The following is a 22,513-nucleotide window of genomic DNA, read 5'->3' as shown; positions in this document are numbered from 1 at the left end:
TTTTATCTTTTAATTTCTGTAATATATTGTTTATGATAAAAACAAAATATAATACTTATAAAATCTTTCAACCAAGTAAAAATGGAAGTACAGAATCACAGAATCACTCAGATTGGAAAAGACCTTAAAGATCATTGAGTTGAGCCACAATCTAACCATACTACCCTAACTAACAACCCTCCGCTAAATCATGTCCCTGAGCACCACATCCAAACCGTTTTTAAACACATCCAGAGATAGTGACTCAACTACCTCCCTGGGAAGCCCATTCCAGTGCTTAACAACCCTTTCTGTAAAGAAGTTTTTCCTGATATCCAACCTAAACTTACCCTGGCACAACTTCAGGCCACTTCCCCTCATCCTGTCAGCGTCCACCAGTGAGAAGAGACCAACCCCGCTCCCACTGTAAGCACCTTTCAGATACTGGAAGAGAGCAGTAAGGTCTCCCCTCAGCCTCCTTTTCCCCAGACTATACAGCCCCAGTCCCTTCAGTCTCTCCTCGTAAGGTATATTCTCCAGGCCCTTCACAAACCTTGTTGCCCTTCTTTGGACCTGCTCCAGCACCTCAATGTTCTTTCTATACTGAGGTGCCCAAAACTGAACACAGTACTCGAGGTGAGGCCTTACCAGCACTGAGCACAGGGGCAGGATCACTTCCCTAGTCCTGCTCACCACACCATTCCTGATATAAGCCAGGATGCACACTGCAGGCTCATATTCAGCTAACATCCATATATATACACATCCATATAGGCAACTGGTTCAGGCGCTCTTTTTATTGCATCACCTTGCCATAACACATTGCCTCATCAGTGTCCTCCCATGTTCCCAAACCATGTCAGTCTCAGAGTTACTAAGCAAACTCAAAAGAAACCTCATTCACAGCTGATATACTAAGATTAGTTTGCTTGACTGAATTCTGAAAAGCAGCCATACTGCAGAAAGCAAATCAAACCTGTGTTTCTCAGATTAGAACACTTCCAAAACAACACAATAGTAACCAATGTTTTCTTATAAATCATCTTCAACACTTGGTTAGGCACTCTTCCTCTGCTGACTTTCTCAATGACAAATGTAACCATGAAATATAAAAACAAGCACAATGCCATTCAAAATACCAATCCTGTATACAATATATTTTCTCCACTGCTAGGAATTTGAACTCCAGAATGTACTCACACAACATGGAATTAGTAATTTTATGTACTCAAATCCATTTTAAGCTGCATCAGGTCAAACTGGGCAGTATCTCTCAACAAATACTAGGCTTACATATACGTTAAACATATCAGCACATCTACCTGACAAGAAACAATGAAAACACTTCTCAAACATAACATCCAAGAGCATCCATCATCAAAGCAATGGTATCATAAGAAAAATAAACATTTTCCAATCAGATCTGAAAACAAGTAATATGGCCTACCAAATGCCTTCAGGTGAAAATAAGCTGTGAAAAGCGTATTAACTGTTTTTACACCTATTCAACATTGATTTCACAGGCTTGATTTACCACAAAATGTATTTTAAACTATTGATTATTATAATGTACAATTATATCCATTTAATCAATTAAGATACTAGCACCTAAAAAGAACAAAGGATTTATTTTCAAAAAATGATAGGAAATACAGTGTCCACTTTTAGGTCTAGTATTTTAGTAAGTATCTTAATTTAACACAACATTAAGTTAAAAAGCACCTCCAAGCTGCTGTGGATTTTATCTTTTTACATGACTATTTTTAGCAGGAGATAAAGAAAAGAGGGTTTTTTTGCTTGTTTTGTTTATTTCTTCATAACTGATCAGCTTAGCTGACAAAAAGGCAAAATATCCAAACTCCAAGCCTACCCAAGCTGTCAGCCTTCTCCTGCCACCAACTCCACAATGACCAAGGAGTTCACAAACTCAATTGCAGCATGAGACTAAAACAGTTTTAAAAGCAATGATGTAGAAGACAGAAATAAGACGTATTTCCCTACCTGCTGTATTCCTCCATCAGTTCTCCACTTCCTGGGTTCATGATGTCGACTCCATGACTTCCTCATCTGCAGCAAGCATTGCCCACTAAAACGGCGCATGGGAAGCCCCTCTTGCACTGTCACTTGTCTGGCTGGCTCCCCCTACCTGCATAGGTAGGTTCCAGTGGCACACTTCTCACCAAGGTTCCTTGCTTTCAGAATGTATGCTCAGGGAGCCTTCAGCAAACAATCTTCCCAGGAGAACGAATGCAGCCTAACACATGGCAAAAGAAAAATATTCCAGTCATAAACTCTCACTTTTTCCATATACTTTTCATATACTTTTTTTTTTTTTAATATAGTTCTGAAAATGCAACATTGGTCCTTTGCCTACAATATCTAGCAAGAATTGTGTTGGGAAGGAGACATACAAAAAAAAAAAAAAAACAAACGGAAAAACACAAATGAGAAACAAGGAATGAGTTGCTCATCTCCTCAGGAAAAGGTTTTTTTCCCCAAGTATACTTCAGGGCATACAAAATGTTCATACAGCTCCAACATTTAGATTACTCAAGTGGTAAGGCTTTGTAGCACATCACTTGGTTTCATTTTTAGATTCATATAAACTGTGAACATGAACAAACATGAAAGAATGCCTTGAAAGACTCAGTACTCTCACATCTAGAAGCTCATCCCAGATACTCCCTTTCTGATAGAAGGGGAGAAGGCTATTACATAAAATCCCAACTTTTTTTAGTTGTTTGTTTTTTCCTTTTCTCAGCGTACACATTCTGCTTCATCTATTTGATCCCAATTTATCCCTTTCTTTCAGAAAGAAAGGGTACAGCATATGAAAGGCCACTCTTTAGAATGGTCATTTACCATGACACAGGTCCTAAGTTAACATCATTTGCATTTTTCCACAGTGAAAGAGTATTTAGATTCACTTTTAATGGAAAATGTGACAAGGCTGATAAAAATTAAACTTCCGAGGCTAACCCAAGGACAGCTTACTAGTAAAACCTGCAAGCTTAGAGCAGCTTAACTTGAGGATGCTGCTGAAGTGCATACACTGATGAAGTCACAAGTTATTTCCAGTTCATATCAGTGTCACTGCCAGGGATTCCCAGTAATAGTATAAACTATAATTAACATTGATTCCTTCTACTCTTATAAGTTTTCCAAAAATCTAACTTCACTCAAAAAGCATCAATTCAACATTTCATGTCCTTGAGCCTATAAAAAAAGGAACCTTGCTTTGGTACTTTTACATAACACAAATTTTGGTCTACTTATTTTCTAATACAGAATAATTTATTAAAACAAAACAAACCCTAAAAAGCTGTATTGAAGTGTTCCTTTCCTTCCCTACAATAAACAGTAGGTCTGAGCCACTATATAAATTTCACCTACTAAATATGAAGAAGGTATGGAGAGAGTAATTAATATATGGGACACGTATCTCCAGGGAAAAGGGCAAGAATTTTATCAGAAGTTAGAAATGAACCCAAAATTCCAATAATCTTTAAATGGTGAGGCCTCAGCTCCTTAACATAAAAAATGAATATACTGGGAATTACCCAGTATTGAAATATTTAAGGCTATTGAACTGAGAAAAATTCTTCTTTAAAGCATTCCAGTTTTTATCATCATTTTTATATTTATATTCTTTTAAAAAGGAAGAGCTATTTAATGTCTTAATAAACAGAAAATATATTATAATAGAAAACAAAGAGTCTGTGATTCAGTAACTTTTCAAAAAAGAGGTTAAAGAGTAGCAATTTCTTTTTAAAAAGTAATAAAAATAAAAGTTGCCATGGATATGAAACAAAAATATATTCCTCCCTACCCCCTTGAGCAAAAGTACTAGTATTTTCCACTGCATTTGAAAGTGTTTCAAAATGAAAAAAAAAAAAAAAGAGGATTCAATGTGTATTAATAGTGTAATCACTCTTTAAATTTTCATTAACAGGCAAAAATCCAAATCTCTTGGTCCCACCTCTCAGTGATTATTTAAATTAAAGTCCCCAGTGAAGCTGATAGGCTACTTTTATGAACAGACAGGAGTCCTTTTTCTCCATTAGTGAATGATCTGCATTGCAAGATGGTTTTTGGCTGGATTCAACATTCCTTAAATTTAGTGAATTATTACCAAAATAAGAAACAGTCTGTTATATTTTAGAGGAGAGGAGGGAGCAAAAAGGAATAGAAAACAGGCTGCAGGGAGTTATCAAAGCCTATTTGAATATGGAAGCTATTGATTTACCTTTTTGCTGTGACCCCTCAATCTATGGTTTCATCTGTTTACTCAGCTTCAAATTAAATCAACAGCACAGCACGAAAAATGAGTCACTGAAAGTGCTAAAACTTTGACCTCATAAATATAAAAAGAGGACCACAGGCTACACACCTAGTGGAATCAGCTATGGAAATCATGGTCTGGGCAGAATTTTAAACACAAAACTATTTTCTGGACAGAGACCATCTCAATGCAGGTAAGCTGCTTGCACAGCATGGGCTGGAGGTTGCCAGCACTGTGCAATTGTTTTTAGAAAAGTTTACCACCACCACCACATAACCTACAGGAGCTGAGACAGCAATTCCCACCTTTTCCTCAGGCAAACTTCGCAGCAGCCATCTCCTCACAGCACCGGTTTCCCAAAGGTGTAAGCCACCACATTTACTAAGGAGAAATGCACAGAATTCACAACGATGGAAAAAAAGAAAGCAAATAAAACAGCACGATTGCACCATAGCTGGAAGAGCAGGGGGCTAAACACTGCAAATCCCCACAGCGCCCAGCTGCAGTGCAGCAGACAGAACCAGCACCTGCTGCCCATCAACCCTTAAAGCTTCCAGAACGTTCTGGGTTGCTAGGCAGACTTTGACTCAGAGCTGCTCACTTTCGCGTGGTCCCCGCTGTGTTCAGCCAATCCCGTTCAGGCTAGAGGGAGTGTTTTTTTCTGATTGGTGCATTCAAACTCCCCTCCTCACGGGCTGCTCCCGCCCAGCCGTTAGTGAGAGTTTGAGGACTGTTTTGTCTCTTCTCAATAGATCTCTGACGGAGTGGCAGCCAGTGGAAAATTAGGTTGGTATGTAAGGGTTGCAGGAGAATGCTTGGGATGTGAGCTACCTGGTGATGCATCTGCAAGCAAAGCAAAGCAAAGCACGGAATGATTGCTTAGCAACTTTGTGTCAGTCCATCGTCCCATTGCCTGGGAAAGCTGTGCAGATGCTGAGTGCAGCTGACATGAATCAGTTTTGCTTTTACTCCTTTGGCTCATCTCTGTGGTGTTTTGGACACAAACAGTTTTTAAGTTGGGAAAATTCATGGAAATATTCAGATTCATCCATTGATATCCTCTAGGCAAGAAAGGAGAAAACACTGAGTAAACATGTGTAAGACAGCCTGTACTTTCAAAGAGAAGGATTGCCTTGTGTCCTTCAGCACAGGGAGAAGCAAGAGCTGCTTCAATAGCTGCCTGACAAGCCCTTTGTCCTGCCTCACCTCCTGCTCTTCTCCCCACATTCAGAGAAACATCCAACCTGCAAACCTATTAAGTTCCATAAGTGAAATTTACCAAAGTCAGAACAAAATTGAAATCGTTTCTGACAGAGAACAACATCAGAAAGCTTTAATGATAGGTGGAATGATAGGTGACTGTCTGGTTTTGGATTTTTTTTTTTTTTCCCTGAAACTGATTTTATCCTGTTCAAAGAGCTGGGAACAATAACAAATGACCAGTTCCCTTGAAGACAGAACTGCTGCTTGAATCTTTGAGAGGAAAAAGGTTGGTAGGAGGATAAATAGAGAAGCTAGAGAAAAATCTGCAGTTGTTAGGCTTAAAGCACAGATCATTTGAGAGGAATATAACTGTTTGGCCTTCAGGTGAAGCTTAGATGGATTTCCAAGGCATTGGTCTCAGTTTTATATTTGCCTATTAGACATAAGCTGAATAGACTGCAGAGGGGAAACAGCAGAGCATCTGCCCAACTGCTTTTTTTTTTTTTTTTTTTTTTTTTTTTTCTGGAAATGCAACACCATTGATAAAAGATATGGTACAGCTTTGGCTGGAAACTTGGAATTTCTGGAACATGGAACTAGTGAAGTTTCAAACCTCAAACAAAAAATATGATTTTTGTCAAACACACAGGCTCAAGAGAGATTTTTTTCTAATGGAGGGCTTGATGAGGTGATATGCTGTTCAAGGATGAGGAGATGGTCAGGCTGCTTCCTGGTGTCCGCTTGGTTCTCGGAAAACCAGAGGTGGTCAGCTTCTCCCAGTTAAGTCAGCTGTCGGGCAAATGTGAAATCTGATTTCCACAATTCTGCAATCATACAGCTCCTTGGAGCTCATTTTGCTCTATCGTTTCATATTTATATGCTGGTGGCTGCCTGGTTCTGAGCCAGAAAATGGCTCAGTGTAGAGCTGAAAGAAGGGGCTCTGTTTCACAGGTAGACTTTTTCAGAAAATTAACAGAGCTTAAGCAATACTAATAGATAGGTAATTGTGTAGTTACAATGGAATCAGCTAATTAAAGTAATGCCAAATGGGAAATATCCACTGTTCTGTTTTGGCAGGCAACAAAGAAAAAATTATCCACTGCTTTCATGTATCCCTGAGCCATTTATATCTATAATTCCAGACCTTTTCTCTGTCTGAGTTAAGGATTAAAATCTTTTATGAAAACAGTGTTAACAGAAGAAAAGCAAACAGAAAATCTTTGTTTTGCAATGGCAGTTAAGTTCTGAGATTGCAGTCTGGAAAATGGCATCCTCCCACCCTAATCAAATTTGATCTTACAGTTCCTCAGCACATTCTAGTTCATGGCAAAGCCAAAATTTCTTTTCACCAAACAGCGAAATCAGAAACAAAATTAGAATAAATTAGTTGCTTTTTATGGTATTAGATTTCTAAAGCAGGTATGAGGGAACAAACGGTATTCTTTCCCATCAACGCCTTTAACCTCAGTATCATTCGTACAGGATCAGGGCTACACAATATATTGAGGGTTACTGAAGATGCAGAAAAGTAAATTTCTCCTATCCTTTTGTTAGTGAGAGAATAATTAGGATGAGCATGGTGTCATCCTATTTTCAGAGAAAAACAGAAACGGTTTGGCTGGACAAAAACTCTAAACTCTGGGTTGTGTATTCCACTCACTTCTGATGGTGTGAAAAACAGAGCAAGAACAGAATAGATGAGAGAAAAAATATCAGGAAGTGTATTGAGTATGTTCACTAGTTTTTATGAAATGTTGTGGAATCCTCCATGTGTATTATGCATTTTTGTTATGGAACAAATATGAAGTATGTTTCTTCATTGCTTGTATGAAGGGGAAAGGGAGTGATCACTGTCTCTGTTGACCTGGAGTGTCTTTCACAGCAGCAGTCTTTAGAAGTAGTACAATGAATTTTTTTAAAGAATCTTTCACTGGATGCAGAAGGCATAGAGATAGTTTTGGTGGAATACTGGAAATCCATTTTCTCCAACTTTTCAGAGGTAGCCAGACGAGCCATTAGTAAAACTAATGTAAGGCATAATCATACAATAGCAAAAATGACTGCATGACTTAATGCATCTCTTCCATTTTTTCTGTCTTCCACAATTCTTTTGATAATCTTATCACTGTGTAACCATCACAAGCAGCATCACCAGAAGTAATGGTTAGCTATTCTCAGACCACTTTTAAATTATTCACAGCAGCTATGTTTCCATTTCTCTGACTCATTCTTTTAGAAATAACGGGAAATAGAAAACATGGAAATGGAAGAGTTATGACATTACATTTTTAGATGAAGAGAGAGCTAAAAATTATCTAATCTATTATTTCTTTTCTCAGCAACACAAGAAACATTGTCATCTTACTGAAAAGTTACCCACTGAAGCACTAAAAAACACCAAAATTTGCTCCATTTGCTCCATCAGCTTTTTTGATAATCTTTACCAGAAAAAGGAATGAAGATGCTTTCTAATATGAAAACAAGACCTTTTATCGTATTATTGTTTTTTTTTTCATAATAGTTCAACACTTCAGAAAGAGTAGCCTCAAAAGAACATTCTTTCCAGGTACCTTTCAATGTGTCATGTACAGGGAGAATGTCTCTGAGTGTCCCAGAAAGAAACAAACACAAAACTTCAGTACTACTTTCTTCTAAAAAATAAAAATAAAAAAACAGTAAGAAAAAAATCAGATGCTACCAAATGGGGGGGGGGAAGTCATAATTCCAATGCATTCGTTTTATCACAGATCTCAACGGTCAGTTTTTTTTTATTCTTATTTTAGGGAGTGGACCAGGGCACAAGGAGAAAAGTCTTGGCAAAGAGCTCCTTGCAAAGAAGCAGAATTGAGGCCTGAACCCCAAAAGCTTACGCACCATTTCATACTGCCATCCAGAAACTGGGTGAGTTTAAGAAGATAACAAGTTTTCAGCAACATATATCTTCGTCTCCATTAATTTTAATTTTGATTTTAAAGGGTACTTTAACAAATAAGTAAACTAATATTTCCAGAAGGTGGAAGGGAGGGAGAAGACAACAAACACGTAAAGGGGATGGGCTGCAGCATGTCTGCCGTAACAGTATATTTTGAATGATTTCTTCCAAAGGTTGTTTAAATTGGCTTCAGGGCTGCTGGCCCATATAGAAATACAGATTAAAAAAAAAAAAAAAAAGCTTCTAAAAGGATGATCTGTCTGAAGATCTGTATGGTAATAAACCATTGGACAGAGTGTCTTACACAATCTTTCAAAAGCAATTCAAAATGGCTTGGATGCAAGCCAGCTGGACTGGAAGTTGGCTGAGGAACTGCAAACAAATGGTGATGTTACACAGTAATGTATCAAGTTGTCCATTCAGACACCAGAAAGAGCAGCGTTCTGTCAGGTCTTATTTAAAGTATTGCTCTGCTCTGGAAAGTGACAAGATAAAATGGCACCTACTTTCTCAGCAACTCTGATCTATGTATGTATCCAGTCATATCTAGTTAGTGACAAAAATTTATTCCTATTACTTCTGCAGAGCCAAAATAATTTAGAGTTGACTAAAAGGTGTTACTGCCAGTACCTCATTGAAATAGTCGGCTAGGTTCCAGTCAGTTATAGTTGTATAGTAGGTCACAGAGGAGCCAACAGGGGTCTAATTCAGCAAACCGACTTTTTGTTACTAATAATAATGCTTGAGGTAGCGAAAGAAAATCCACTTGTGTGAATCTCAGAACACAGCCTGAGTTTTCCATACTGTCAACTAGATTCCTCATTTGGGGAGTAATACAGTCTGTAAAGACTCATCAAGTTGGAATAACAACTGCTGATATGCACCACCCACCACCGCAGTGTGCTAATGTCTGCTGTTTGGCCTTGATAAATGTTCCTCAAGCATTGGTGAATGTCAGTGAGTACAATTTTTTTCTGCACGGAGGTATTGAATTCCACACATTTGCTTAATCCGAACTTTCATGTCAGATGCCATTTTGTTGGACCATCCCTCTACTGCTATCTGCCACATGAGAACAAAATTTAAGGGAATATTTGTGGGCAGGTTTAACTTCTACTGCCCTACCTCCAATGTTGTCTCTGATGCCAGGGACCAACGATATCAAATAGGAGGCATTACTTTCGGAGCAACCCTCCTACATTGTAATTGTGTGGACGGTCCTATTGTTAGCTATGGTGGTAGTCAGTGTCTTGAAAACAGTATAAAATTCAGTAGTTGGTATTGATCTGACCTAAAATAAACTAAGCTAAATTATAAAAGTCTAAGCTAAACACATACAATATACTACAGCGTTAAAGGTTGTAGCCTATCACATATAATGGATTTCTTGTGGTTCCTAAGTAAGCTTCAAGTATTGACTGTTCGTAATAGAATCTAGCACAAATTAGAGATAGAGAGGAGTCTCAGCAGATGCCAAATTCTAAAATACTCTGCATTTTCAAAAACTATGCAGGAAGCTTCCTTACAGAAGAATTAAATAAAAGCAAGAAACAAAGAAGAAATCAGAGAATGCTTTCTGGGAAATTTCAAAATAATGATACTTTAGCCTCACTAATAAGCAGAGGACTTACTTGCCCAATTCTAAGAGGTATCCTCCCACTTCATACAAGAATACTGTTTCTAGCAAATAGCTAGGAAATGAAATTGTTTCCCTTCAGCTACCACACTTTCTACAACTTACGTGAAGTTCTTTGCAAAATTCAATTGGTATAAGGATTTGTTTCCATTTGGAAAACCACATTTCCCAGGAGAAGGTGTTAAGGATGGCTTCTCTGCTATGGCCAACATTAAGAGAATATGCAGTATGTCCTTAATTTGCCCTTACGCTCCCCAAATGTGAAGTAAACAGTTTCTACAGTAGCCAAAGACTTAAAAAACAAAAACAGAACACTGAAAACAGAAGCAACCGTCCTCCACTTACTCTTATGAAATCTTAGCAATACAACTAAACTGTTCCCCTGTCCTCAGGATACTTTCAGAAAAAATTCTATCACAGTTCATTACACAGAAGACTCTATCTGAATAAAGACATTGTTTCACCTTAGAGATGAACTACTATTAACTTTTACATTTTTTCTTCTCTTACATACTTCTCCAAACTTTTGAAATGATTCCATTTTTTATTTTGACCTGTGAAAAAGTCTGAGACCTAAAAGCTACTAAAATGCTACGTTATAATAAGAGACTCAGCAGTTTAATTAAAGCTATTATTTCTCCCAATAGACCTTGATTCTCTTATGTACTTACACAAATCTCAGTATGACTACTGCACTCTTTAAAGTTACTCTTCTGTTTAGAATAACCATACATTTAAATTTGCATTTTAAGTAGTGTGACATGCTTCTGTCACTTCAACATTAGTAGTGAAATCAAGATCTTCTTTCAGGAACCCAAAAGACACTAAAGAGCACCAATTATCTTGATTATAACTGAACCTCAGTAAACTTCACCTTATTCTCCTCACTTTGTTACTTGCCAGTGCCCATAGGAGAACAGCATGATATACAATTTTTTTTCTCACTTAAGATCAATAAATGTGACCAAATAAACAGATCAAATGGGTAATGAAACCACTACTTTTATAGCTTCCTGTCAGGTGAAATCAAAGTTGGGAATACTTCACAGTGATGTTTTAAATATCTCTACAAATATGTACTTCCGCTGCCCAATTTTTCTCATTGTTAAGCACTTTTTTCTCCTAATGTCTGATTTAAATATTTCCTTTTATGCAGTAATTTCACGCTATTGCTCCTTATTATGCCATTTTCAGCCTCTACCAATAACACAACAGGGATTCTTGCTGTTCAATTATTTGTAGACTGTTATGTCCCTATCGTGCCCCCCCCTTGACTCCTTTTCTTTTGGTTCTACATATCAAAGTGTGGTTCTGTTGCAAAGTGTAAAGTATATATAATGAGATATGGTATTTATCATCCATCATTTGTTTTTGTACAAAAATGATACAACATTTGCATGTCAAAAGCCTATCTCCCACTTCTCCAACTGCTAGAGCAGCAAACTCAGTCTGGGCTCTGAAAGTCAAGCTGTGTTCCTTCTGCTTCATACATCATCTTTCTAATAAAAGTTCTACAGTGAGACCCAGCTGCAGTTCTGCTGATGACGCATGCAACAAAATATATACCAGCTCATAATACCATTGGCTCTACAGTCATAACAGAAGTAAAAACTAGATGTCATTCAGTGACTGTGAGTGACATGAATTAATCACCTGGGACCAAGCAATGTTGTCAGTACCTTATGCCTAGTATCTAGTAGAAGTCTTTCCTTTAGACAATTTAATTTCTGGAGCTTAGTACTGTGTACAAAAGAATGGAGAGAAAGTAGTTTCAGAACCTTTTCACTGGTTTAAAGGAGTGATCCATATTTTGCTGTTTTCTCCAGAGTTCGTTTCCAACCTTTCAGAACTGTCATTAAATATAGTGCCTTCTTTAATGTGGACTCTCACTGCAGGGTTTAAAAAAATGCTCTTCTGACATATAATGGAAAAAAACAAAGAGAATTTTAACCAACAGGTTGTTTCATTTAATTCATCTGAGAGCTAACCAGAATTATATCCCACAGTACAGAACACAGGTCTTTTTTAAAACTTTCTGTCAGGCTGAAGATTTACCAGCAGCCATCCATGGGTAGTGTTCAACCACTGGCAAAATGGTGATTCTTCACTGCTGTAGGTACTAGAGGCCCTGCGTTGTTCCCAAGTTTTCCCTTTTATAAAAGCATTAGAGCCTATCCATTACTTGAGAAACTGTCTTGAACATGATTAGGAACATTCTAACTTGTGTGATTCTGTAGGATGTGTTAAATGTTAGAAGGCATCAGAGAGGTATAGATCATATTCTTCTTACTATGAGAACTTCATATTCTCCTTGACTTCTTGCTAGTCTGTACATAGATTTACCAGACTTCTAAAAAAATTACAGACTTTCATTAGAGGTGTGAAATTAGTCTAAAATTGATTAATTTCCCATACAAGTTAAGGTCTCTGAGGTTTGCTGACTAGTTTAGAGTATGACACAGATTATTTATAAAAGATTTCATAAATTAGATTTAGTTCCTATGAAAAGTGACTGAACATTGTTTCACTTGCACTTATAGTATCAAGCTGGTTGATTTTTGTTGTTGTTGTTGTTTTCTTCCTTCTTAAGTGTCTAACAATACAGATAAAATATTAAAACTGGAAAAGCCTGTGGGTTTTTTTTGTTTGGCTTGAGTAAGCACCTGACTCTGGCTATCTTTTCCAGAAACAATTGACTATAAGAAACTTGGAATTCATGAAGGTAGCCTTCTATTTCTCTGCCTACACATATGCAATATAAAGAGGTCAGAACAAGCACAAAGAACAGTGAGATATAAAAGATTATTTTATTTGAAGTCATTATGATGCAAGTGTTTCTAAAGGAAGAATAAAATATTAGGATCGGGCTGTTTCTTTCATAAAGACAATAGTGAAAAGTTAAAAGCAGAAAAATGAGGGGAGCTGAAACAGTGGAGCGATGACTTAGACTTATCTATGTAGTACATAATTTGAATAAAATAAAAACAGTAGAATTTGTATGAGAAGGCTAGTTCTTACAAAGGAAGTATCTGAAAAAATTAAGGTAGAAATATTACATCAAAGTTTGTAAAATAAACAGTTCCTGTGATGGTAGCTAAAGTGCTTGTACACTTAAGTCACTGCAAAACAGCATCATTAGGCATGTTAGGAATCTGGTCTATGTACTTTTAAGAACATAGCGCATGATGTATTTATTTAATTTATCAATATCTTGCTTGGGCTGACAGGTTATTTCAAGCAATACTACTCTTTTCAAAATGCAAAGATGAAATCCTTTCCTAGAGCTATCTTCTCAGATTATTGTTTCTTAAATATATTTAATAAAAACTATTAGTTAATGGAGACTGTAAATGCACTACTGAGTTACTTTCTATTTGTGGTATTTTAAATTTGATTGAAAACAATTAGCAGAAAGAGAGATGCCTGTGAGCATTCATTAAAATGAGGCTTGTGGATTGTGACTGCTGAATTTTCACTGTGCATCTGGAGCTGTTTACACTGATGGCACAGTTTTTTGTCATAATAAAAAAGGGACTGTTCACTATAAAGGTTAGACTGGCAAAAAATAAAATGTATTAAATCCTTTCAAAAATTCCCATTGTAAAAGCAGCAGCTTGTTACCCAGGGGGAGTTTCTCTATCAGATGATGATGGCTCATGGACAATTTAATTTGTTGTTTAGTTTAACAGCTTGTAAATTCCTGTCCTATAAATAACATCCAGTTGTAAAAGTTGACTGCTAATGAGATGGTTGACCCTAGAGGTCATGATAGCAGAATCCCCCATTGTTTGCTTAAGGATATAATTTTCATTTCATCTAACTACATTCAAACATAATGTGATGAGAAATGAAATATATATAGAGAGAGATAAACTTATATATAGATGTACTTTACTGGTACAACTATGCTATCAGTTTTTCTTTGAGAAAAATCTCTTAGCTTGGATTGAAATGCTACTAAGGCAATGAGCTGATGAACACGTGGCTCTCAAATGGAATGTAGGAAGAAATAACCACATAGAATGATATATTAAAACAAACAAACAAACAAAACCAAACAAAGGAACACATGGAAAAAGTATGCTGTTTTTAAACAAGATAACTTTGTTCAGTATTCCATCTTTTGGGTACACATTTGAAAATTCACAGAATCACGGAATGGCCTGGGTTGGAAGGGACCTCAAGGATCATGAATCTCCAACCCCCCTGCCAGGCAGGGCCACCAGCCTTCCCATTTACTCGACCAGGTTGCCCAGAGCCCCATCCAACCTCGCCTTGAACACCTCCAGGGACAGGGCATCCACAACCTCTAGGGGCAGCCTGTTCCAACACCTCACCACTCTCCTTGTAAAGAACTTCCCCCTAACATCCAACCTAAATCTTCCCTCTTTCAACTTAAAAGCGTTCCCCCTTGTCCTGCTGTTAAATTCAAGGTGCTTTAAATGGGCAATCCATGCCTTTTAGTTCACAGCAAATTAACATACACTAACAAAAAGACTAAAATTATAAGTAATACTACAAAATTTATCTGAAGAAAATTACAGGCTGTATGTAGGTAGATGATACCTCATTTTTATATTTATGCATATTCCAAACTTAATAAGAGCTGTGTGCTCTGCATGTCCTGTTTACATCTCTAAAGGTTCAATGACAGGGTATTCAGGAATTCAGTTTCTCCATGGCAATGATATGGGTTGAACATCTTTTTCCTCTGAATTTAAAAAAAAATAAATAAATTTAAAACGATGACCATATTTTTATTCTACTTGGCATTGGTTATCTCTGAGCACAGTCACAGTTCAGATTTCTTGAGATTCTTCATCATATTTTCCCTTATATACATTTTTTTCTTAGAAGTCAAGAGATGACATGAATTGTTAGAAAGGGAAAACAAAGACTGCTTGACAGAAAAAAAGGGTGAAGATTACAATAATTTTCAGAAAAGATCTAGTTATACTCTTGAATTTCTTGTTCAGAAGTAATCAAATATTCAAATAAGTTCAATTTCTTTTTTACTTTGGAGCCATTCAATGATGGGCAAGTAGTATCACTTTTTTTTTCTTTTTCATTTTTTGTCTTATTTTCAGAAGAAGGGCTGCTTTTTTCCACAGTTCTGTTCTCCACATTGGAATTTTGTTCAGAAATTGTATAGCGATGCCTTAAATATTCATAACACTACTGCATTAAATGCAACTCCTAGACTGTTTTAGGAGTTTGCTTCTTACCTTGCTGGTGCCTTGCAGAGCCAAGATTTCACTGTTGTCATTCTATTTAGGACTTAACAGTTTCGCTTCTGAGGACTTCCACACACGGTTAGGTAGCTAGCACTGAAGCAATCATTAGTATTTTCTATTAAAAAGGCTATTTTTTAACTTTTCTTGTCAATCACCAAAAAAGCTACAATCCAAAAACTACATCTTCAGCGCCGCATGAACAAAAGCTTCACTGTGACAACAGCCAGCATCAGTGCAAGAAAGATGTCATGCTGTCCATACAACAAAGCTAAAGCTAATGGGAACAGTCCTCATTGTCCAAATACTACCACTTGACATACCACTTAGTACATTCAGCTTTTATATACAATTTACTTTTCTGATACAAGAGGTAAAATAGTGTTTCTCTATCTTCTTTTTCCCTCTCTTTAATAAAAGAGCAGATCACAAGGAGATGAGAACACCAACTAGAATGAAACTTGAATTTCTCAGAATAAAGCTGCTGTAAAATGAATATTTTCAGTTTCCTTGAAATTTGTCCCATTTCACACTTGCACTGCCCTAGAAACAGGAAATAGGACTATTTTGTGGACTGAAACCTGGAGTAAAGAAAGAGGTGAAATATCACAGGCAAACATAGATGCTTTAGCCAAAAAAGTAATATTTGTCACTCTTTTCTGAATGCCATTTGACTTCCAAAAAGTTATGTTTTGTATCAGAAGACTAAATACCTTTAACTTTCAACAAGTTTCTGGAACTTGTGATTTTTAGTGAAACATTGCAAGTGATTTCCATCCCTTTGTCGTTTTGAACATAGCATATATGTACAACTTCATTATGTCTCTGCATATCTGATTGGAGTTATTCATCTCATGAACTACATTTATACTGCTGCAGAAAACAACACATAATACGTTCATACCATCGAGGAAAACACATTTCTATGCACCATATTTATGGCAGAAATTTCTGATAAAATGAAGAATTGTCTGCAAACAATACTTAAATACCTTCAGTAAAGACCAATTGAAATCTTTGCATGACAAGAATTAATTGTTCAGTGTTATTGGAGAAACCAAAATAATCTGCAAGTTTTTGTGTTATAACTATTTGAATAATGCATATGAGAGATAGCAAGGTACATTGAGAAAGAATTGGACACTGGATAAGTACTATATAGAGGCCTTATGATTTTCTTCATGACCAAAAATTTACATAAAATTTCAAGTCACCAGAGCTTCCCATCGTACTCCAAAATGGAAACAAGCTCACTCACTATGTCCAATATGTATTTGAAGATTCTCTCAAGTCTTAGAGATATCAGCTCCTTCCTAGCAAACATTGCACTTCAGCAGTTTCACATAGCAGTACTTGAAGGTAGGAGCACGAGTAGAAATACAATAGAAAATTCTTCCATGTGTCACAACTGGATGATTCCAATTTCCTTGTGTAAGGGTAAGTCAAATCAAGACAGGGGGTCACATCTCAGCTTTGATGGCACACTGGCAGTATGCAGAAGAATCTTTGCAATAGGTTGAGCTTATCTTAGTGATTCCTTTCCTACCAGATGTAGGTGCTGCTTTGGCTTATCATGGTTCAGCAGAAAGACCACTGTTAGAGGCTGATTTACAACATAGTTATGCAAACGATGTGATCTCTTTACAGAGCTGCTCTTCTCTTCCTTCTTAATGAAAAGTGTCTACTAGTTAAATAATAATGGCCTCGGTCATTTGGGAGCAAAAGCTGCCCAGCTGTTAGCACTTTTTAGAGTAGGAACTGTTAACTGCTTTTTCTCTGCTGGGGAGTATGTTGTTAGGTCAGAGCCTGCATTTATAGATCAGACTGAGAAACCTAAAAAAGCACAATAAAGACCTTGAGTGTTTTTACCAATAAGAAAATAAGTGTCTGTGGCTTGAATAATTCTTTTATTTGTAGGCTAGCAACACAGTGTAATACTTCATCTGAAAGAATTGTACAAATGATTTTATTGGACTAATGGGAGCCCCTGGTGAACAGACCTAATTACAAAACTGCCATGGAAACATCAGCACAGTTCCCAGTGATTGATAACTTCTGCTATTTCCAAAACACATAGAACAGGGAGAAGGAAATATTTAGGTAAACAAATAACGCATGAATGTATGGGGAAATGTCATACCTTTAAAGAGTATAACTCTTCAAGGAGCTACTCTTATCTCATCCTTTTATCTATAATCATCACAAAAAGCAAAGAAGAAGTCATTTGCAGACATTCTCTCCAGGCCTTCTGTTTTTCCTTAAAACACTCAGGAATGGTACCTAGGACCTTTCATTACATGGGACAAATGAAAAAAAGTAATATGATGAAAGCAAAATTGCTATCAAGGATAGCATTTGTTACACAGATGTTTCCAGGGATCAGTGTCTGTATAGAGGCATGATTCCACTAGCATAAATGGAGAAGTAGGATAGCAGGCAAACTAACTGATGTCAGGTGTTTTTTTTTGTTTGTTTGTTTGTTCGTTTTTAATTGGTTTCAGTTGGCTTTGGATCACAAATCACTTCACGGATATTACTGAGGATACATATTTGTGCAAGTAATGGTTAGGAATCTGAAAAGATGATGGAATTTCATGTGTCTAGATGGAGGTTGTTGCATCCATTCTCTCTAGGTTAGTTGTCAGCCTGACACATTATAATAAAATGAAGACTAGCAAGGTTGTCGTGCATGTTGTATTTCAAAGATTTAAATGCAAAATTTCTTGCAGTTTTACAGAGAATGAGTTGTTTCCTTTCTCAAGACATTCCCTTTAATTTTTTTCTCTTCAAATAAGGCATCCTGTATTACCTGCTTGCAAATCAGCTGGGAACAAGTGATAATGGTCATTTGTCCAAGAACTCCACGTGTCAAAGCAGCTCAGTCAGTTAGCATAGCTCCTTGATGTTTATGCCAGTCAACTTCAGAGCAGATGCTCAGCAGGGCTGAATTACCCAAGGATTCATCACATTCATAGTGCATGCAGTGCAGGGTTAAGCTGAATGTTGCTGTTGTTTAGAAGTCTTTCCTTCTCTGTTCTCCTTTCCCTCAGGAACAGGAATGACTAACCCACAATAAGTATATTTATTCTCTAGCTTGTGGGCAGCACATTCTGGATTCCGGGCATGCTCAAATCACTACTTACCTCTATGTGCTTATATCTAGAAGTACAAGTGTGTCATTGAAGTTTAAAACTTCTGAGCATAGGAATGGAAGCCTTTGCCACATGATCTCCACTGAGATTGCTTCAGAGTGAATAAAAGACAAATTCAAACTAATGTGAAAAAGAAATAATTTTAAATAGAGCAACCTTCATCTTCATTTCATCTCACTGATGTGATGCAGAAAAGGCCTTTTCTGATGCAAGGATGATTCTAAAATTTTTGAAGGCTTATTTCAAATGCATTTCAAATGCATGTCCAAGGCATCTTTTTGGGATAAAGAGCAAGCCAGAGTCATTTTCTCGTCTCTTGAGACTACCGTCCCCATTTGGACTATTTTTCCACACTGTTCCATCCTACTCAGGTGCACCAGAGTGCAGAAACATGCAAATTAAAAAATAATAATAATAATAAAATCTGGATTTTGAAGGAAGCAGGAAATTTTAGATTGGTTCACTTAGAAAGTATTAGTAAGGAACAAGGCAAATCATACATCTGAACAGTGATCTATCATTAATTACTCAGTCAGTTGCACTGACATTAAACTCAGCAGAAGGCTATTCTTCAGTAGAAGCTGGAGAACATTACAACAACATTAAAAGAATATATTCCTGTTATTCTTTTAGTGTATTTTGTTGAGTAGTTCAAGCTGATGTAATAAACAAACAACAGTCATAATGGTATTTGCCTTAGTAAAATACATCTACCTATCTGTCAGAGAACAGGGTAAAGATTGGCAGGGTGAGGAGAATTGGCAAGGGAGGGGATTTTTTTATTTCTTGCCACTTCCCATTACATAAAAGGTTTGGTATGTAATACATTCTACAGGAATATCAACAAAGCACATACACAAGCCAGAAATATTTTTTGAAAGAATAGCACATAAAATAGGACAGCACAGAGTAAAAGGTAATGAGAAATTGACCATTGTTCTGAAGTATCTGCTTGGGAACTATATAAATCCTCCTTATTGATCCATGTATTACAGTGGCAATTCCTACTCAAAAATTCAAGTTATTTATAGTACCATAACTTCTTTAAGCTTATTGCATTTTTTTTTTCCAAAACAAGATCTGAAAACAAGATCTTTCTTAAATCTCAAGAGGAATTAATTTTGCAACAGACTAGATACATTGTTTCTTATCCTCTGCAGCTCTGATTCTGATGTCTTTACTCACACTTAGTTACGTGCTCAGTGCTACTGTAAGAACATAAGTCATATACAGCTCTCCTGATGAGACAGGATAACACTTTCTGATGAATCTGAACTCATTTAAGCTAATCTAAATAGACAGTACCAAGAATGCTTCCATGATTCACAGTCCTACTTTCATGCACAGCCTATACTCATGCACTGATTTCCATGTAAAGTCATTCCAGACTCATCAGGAAACCACTACATAGTTTGGACTTACTTGGAACTTGTACCAACAGGGGAGCACATTTCTAGATATATCTGGGAACCTTTTCCTACCACTTCCCACACTTATCTGAGATGCAGACTTCTTGGTGAATTGATTTCTACTTTGCTTTTCTGACCTTTTTTCTGAAAAATTTTAATATCTCTTCAGGTATTTGAAGACTAATTTCCACATTACCCTTCTCTTTTCCATGGTAAAAACTAATGTATTTTATTCTCCAGCTTGATTTAGGCTCTTTTCATAGATGAATTTATATGTATGCAACTAAAAAGGGCTTGTAGATGGTTAGATGCACAGAGAAGTCATGTAATATTGGATATTTTCAGAATTTAACTATATAACATCCTGAACATTTTCTGATTTTGAAGTATGGGTCTTTGAACAGGAGGTTGGAATAGAGACCTCAAGAGGTCCCCCTCCAAAATATAATTTTTTATGATTCTATGAAAGAAAGAATGCTCTCTGGCATCATGTTTCTTGCTACCTGCTAGACAGCCGTGCAGTATGGATGCTTACTCATAACTCAGTCACAGTCCTGTCCACTGTCTGTGTATTACTCTGAAGGATTCATTGTCAACCAAGATCAGGCTTACGCCTAGAACTTCAAGAAGAATTCTAAATTGTCTGTCTCTTTTCTAGTGTCAATATTAACATCATCAGGATCATTGCTCTCCCTTGTATGAGTACAGATTAGTGTTGGCAGGGAAATCCACCTGTTTTTGAAGATGGTTCCATTTTAAACAGCAGAAAAAAAAATCCTCAGATTTTATATTTACTGGTATTTCCTTCAGGTTGCAACAGGAAAAAAAAAAATTAAGCTGTATAAGTATCAAATCAGAGATGAAGTACCAAAACATCAGGACGAAATAATTAAGGATGTTTGATTGTCTCTAGCCTTTGGGTGAGAGGTAACCTGAAATACAAAACCCTGCTTGAAGCTTGGTTAGATGACCAGATGTATTTTAGTGCTCAGACTGACTGTGATGTTGATTCGTTTTAAAACAAGAAAACTAGAACTTGGTTGTTTTACAAATAAGAGCAATGATTAAAAAAGCTTAAGCAGGTTGTAAAATTTTCTAATAGTTAACTACTTGGAATAGAAATATTCAATGTTTGTGTAAGCTAGACTTTTACTTCTGCTTATAAAGAGAGAATGTCAGGACATTAAACGTTCATGCTTACAATTATTTTTCAAAATTTCTTTGTTATTCTCTCCTATATTCTGCACACATACTCCCTCACACTTTAGTATATTTGGGAGAAAGAAATTCTGGTATGTTATTCTCTTTTATTCTGCTTTCTGCTCTGCTACTCATGCCAGAAATCACTACATTCCCAATCTGATTTGGGTTTTACTGCATACACACTAAAAACAATTATATTCAGACTCAGATTGCAACACAGTGATTTGATTGTAAGTGACACCTTATGTTTTAGATGTTCGTTCACTTTCAACTCTTGTACATTATTTGAATTCTCACCAGCTGACTGGCACAATTTTGAACATTTTCAGCTTACACTGCACTACAGAATTGTAAAGCCACTGAGTAAAGGCATGGAAGTTACAATGATATATGAGACTGCCAACATAACAGCAGTAGCCTGCAAGTTTGAAGTTCTTATTCTCTACGTTTATGTCCTCAGAGAAAATCACTGTAGTGCTGAGGGCTTAAGTGTTGTGGGTTTAAGTGTTAATTAAGGTCTGTATATAGGTCTCAGTCTGTTTCCTTGCAGAGGGGAAGTTTGATAATTTCAGCCGGGTGAACTAGTCACAGCAGGGTTGAATTTTTGGGGGTGGTTTTGTTGTTTTCTCCTAGCTGTAACCCTTTTTCATCATTAGCCCTCCATAACTTCTAGAAACTTGTTAGAATGTTTTATAAGAATCATCTAGAGCTATGAACATAAACCACATTGTATACATGCTGAAAGGTATTCCTAATTTGAATTTCAGCTTTGAAATAAATAAATAAATAAATAAATCGCTATGCTCTTACCTGATTATGCATTGCATCAGATCAAGATATGTTGTATTATGTCTGGCTTGTGCATCATTTTTTTTTTTTTTTTTCTTGATCCATTTATTGTGCTTCACATTCCTGTAAAAGCAATCAAAAGCAAATATCAAAACACCATTTTGTGGTTAGTACTTTTCAGGCTAAAATTCTCACACTTTGTTGCATTGGGCACTTGATAAGACTACTCACTTTGTTACCCTGTTACCCAGCAGTTACTCCTCTCTTTTAGGATACCAAGTAACAAAATGCTTACATAGGACCCCAAATTTGTAACTGATAGGATCCTAAACTCACTTCCTGAAATACTGATCAACCTGCTGCTTTCTAGACTCATATGAAAACAGAAAATTAGGATCAGGAAGCATATAACGGCATACAAGAGCACTACCTAATTTTCAGTTATTTGAGCAACAATGCCAACAGATTACTGAAAAATGCCACCACTCCAGTAAAATTCTTCTCATTTTGGAAAGATATCATAACCATCTGTGTCTTCCCAACATTTTTTTCCCTATGTTATGTAAACCTGTTTTCTCTGAAGTTTTCACAGTTTTTACCTGTCCTGACTTCCAGCAATCCAAGGTAACCAAGCTATCCTTGAGGACTAAAGGTCTCACAATTTCTTCTTGAAAACCAAATAGATGTTGGGCCATCA

The 22,513-nt window shown here is 36.6% G+C and overlaps 2 long non-coding RNA genes across 13 annotated transcripts in view; one reads left to right on the top strand and one right to left on the bottom strand.

Annotated features, from left to right (window-relative positions):
* LOC107056831 overlaps positions 1-4,807 on the bottom strand; it is a 274,267-nt gene extending 269,460 nt beyond the window's left edge. For all 5 annotated transcript variants that reach the window (XR_005862943.2, XR_005862941.2, XR_005862944.2 and 2 more), the window contains exons 1-2: positions 4,567-4,807; positions 1,981-2,233 (exon numbers count right to left, since the gene is read on the bottom strand). This is a non-coding gene — a long non-coding RNA (uncharacterized LOC107056831). The remainder of the gene's footprint in view (positions 1-1,980; positions 2,234-4,566) is intronic.
* Positions 4,808-4,964: 157 nt separating this feature from the next.
* Positions 4,965-22,513, top strand: part of LOC112533264 — a 102,196-nt gene continuing 84,647 nt past the window's right edge. For all 8 annotated transcript variants that reach the window (XR_005862952.2, XR_005862951.2, XR_005862948.2 and 5 more), the window contains exons 1-2: positions 4,965-5,047; positions 8,248-8,365. This is a non-coding gene — a long non-coding RNA (uncharacterized LOC112533264). The remainder of the gene's footprint in view (positions 5,048-8,247; positions 8,366-22,513) is intronic.

This window comes from Gallus gallus, chromosome 11 (assembly GCF_016699485.2).
Source record: "Gallus gallus isolate bGalGal1 chromosome 11, bGalGal1.mat.broiler.GRCg7b, whole genome shotgun sequence".
NCBI lineage: Eukaryota > Metazoa > Chordata > Aves > Galliformes > Phasianidae > Gallus > Gallus gallus.
The sequence above is the reverse complement of the archived record's forward strand: the minus strand, read 5'-3'. Positions and strand labels throughout refer to the sequence as shown.